The sequence below is a fragment of the Musa acuminata genome, unplaced genomic scaffold, assembly GCF_036884655.1.
Source record: "Musa acuminata AAA Group cultivar baxijiao unplaced genomic scaffold, Cavendish_Baxijiao_AAA HiC_scaffold_677, whole genome shotgun sequence".
NCBI classification, from domain to species: Eukaryota; Viridiplantae; Streptophyta; class Magnoliopsida; order Zingiberales; family Musaceae; genus Musa; species Musa acuminata.
In genome coordinates this window covers 75,001-77,500 of record NW_027020913.1, presented here as the reverse complement: position 1 = coordinate 77,500, position 2,500 = coordinate 75,001, and positions in this window count along the sequence as shown.

The following is a 2,500-nucleotide window of genomic DNA, read 5'->3' as shown; positions in this document are numbered from 1 at the left end:
CAGCCAAAAATGGCCAGTTTTGGCCCGTTTTTGGGCCGTTTTGGCCAGTTTTTGGCCTGTTTTTGCGTTGCGCGGTGACCGTCTTGAGCGGAGCAAAATGTCAGCCATCTCAGCACCCTGGAACCCCCCGGGTGGCACAGGGCTGGATGGGGCTTTCGTATAGCAGGGACGGTGCTGCCTCTCGCTTCGCTCGCTGTCCGCCGCTCGCCGCTCCCTCGCGCAGCCAAAAATGGCCAGTTTTGTCCCGTTTTTGGGCCGTTTTGGCCAGTTTTTGGCCTGTTCTTGCGTCGCGCGGTGACCGTCGTGAGCGGAGCAAAATGTCAGCCATCTCAGCACCCTGGAACCCCCCGGGTGGCACAGGGCTGGATGGGGCTTTCGTATAGCAGGGACGGTGCTGCCTCTCGCTTCGCTCGCTGTCCGCCGCTCGCCGCTCGCTCGCGCAGCCAAAAATGGCCAGTTTTGGCCCGTTTTTGGGCCGTTTTGGCCAGTTTTTGGCCTGTTCTTGCGTCGCGCGGTGACCGTCGTGAGCGGAGCAAAATGTCAGCCATCTCAGCACCCTGGAACCCCCCGGGTGGCACAGGGCTGGATGGGGCTTTCGTATAGCAGGGACGGTGCTGCCTCTCGCTTCGCTCGCTGTTCGCCGCTCGCCGCTCGCTCGCGCAGCCAAAAATGGCCAGTTTTGGCCCGTTTTGGCCAGTTTTTGGCCTGTTTTTGCGTTGCGCGGTGACCATCTTGAGCGGAGCAAAATGTCAGCCATCTCAGCACCCTGGAACCCCCCGGGTGGCACAGGGCTGGATGGGGCTTTCGTATAGCAGGGACGGTGATGCCTCTCGCTTCGCTCGCTGTCCGCCGCTCGCTGCTCGCTCGCGCAGCCAAAAATGGCCAGTTTTGGCCCGTTTTTGGGCCGTTTTGGCCTGTTTTTGGGCTGTTCTTGCGTCGCGCGGTGACCGTCGTGAGCGGAGCAAAATGTCAGCCATCTCAGCACCCTGGAACCCCCCGGGTGGCACAGGGCTGGATGGGGCTTTCGTATAGCAGGGACGGTGCTGCCTCTCGCTTCGCTCGCTGTCCGCCGCTCGCCGCTCGCTCGCGCAGCCAAAAATGGCCAGTTTTGTCCCGTTTTTGGGCCGTTTTGGCCTGTTTTTGGGCTGTTCTTGCGTCGCGCGGTGACCGTCGTGAGCGGAGCAAAATGTCAGCCATCTCAGCACCCTGGAACCCCCCGGGTGGCACAGGGCTGGATGGGGCTTTCGTATAGCAGGGACGGTGCTGCCTCTCGCTTCGCTCGCTGTCCGCCGCTCGCCGCTCGCTCGCGCAGCCAAAAATGGCCAGTTTTGGCCCGTTTTTGGGCCGTTTTGGCCAGTTTTTGGCCTGTTCTTGCGTCGCGCGGTGACCGTCGTGAGCGGAGCAAAATGTCAGCCATCTCAGCACCCTGGAACCCCCCGGGTGGCACAGGGCTGGATGGGGCTTTCGTATAGCAGGGACGGTGCTGCCTCTCGCTTCGCTCGCTGTTCGCCGCTCGCCGCTCGCTCGCGCAGCCAAAAATGGCCAGTTTTGGCCCGTTTTGGCCAGTTTTTGGCCTGTTTTTGCGTTGCGCGGTGACCATCTTGAGCGGAGCAAAATGTCAGCCATCTCAGCACCCTGGAACCCCCCGGGTGGCACAGGGCTGGATGGGGCTTTCGTATAGCAGGGACGGTGATGCCTCTCGCTTCGCTCGCTGTCCGCCGCTCGCTGCTCGCTCGCGCAGCCAAAAATGGCCAGTTTTGGCCCGTTTTTGGGCCGTTTTGGCCTGTTTTTGGCCTGTTCTTGCGTCGCGCGGTGACCGTCGTGAGCGGAGCAAAATGTCAGCCATCTCAGCACCCTGGAACCCCCCGGGTGGCACAGGGCTGGATGGGGCTTTCGTATAGCAGGGACGGTGCTGCCTCTCGCTTAGCTCGCTGTCCGCCGCTCGCCGCTCGCTCGCGCAGCCAAAAATGGCCAGTTTTGTCCCGTTTTTGGGCCGTTTTGGCCTGTTTTTGGGCTGTTCTTGCGTCGCGCGGTGACCGTCGTGAGCGGAGCAAAATGTCAGCCATCTCAGCACCCTGGAACCCCCCGGGTGGCACAGGGCTGGATGGGGCTTTCGTATAGCAGGGATGGTGCTGCCTCTCGCTTCGCTCGTTGTCCGCCGCTCGCCGCTCGCTCGCGCAGCCAAAAATGGCCAGTTTTGGCCCGTTTTTGGGCCGTTTTGGCCAGTTTTTGGCCTGTTCTTGCGTCGCGCGGTGACCGTCGTGAGCGGAGCAAAATGTCAGCCATCTCAGCACCCTGGAACCCCCCGGGTGGCACAGGGCTGGATGGGGCTTTCGTATAGCAGGGACGGTGCTGCCTCTCGCTTCGCTCGCTGTCCGCCGCTCGCCGCTCGCTCGCGCAGCCAAAAATGGCCAGTTTTGGCCCGTTTTGGCCAGTTTTTGGCCTGTTTTTGCGTTGCGCGGTGACCATCTTGAGCGGAGCAAAATGTCAGCCATCTCAG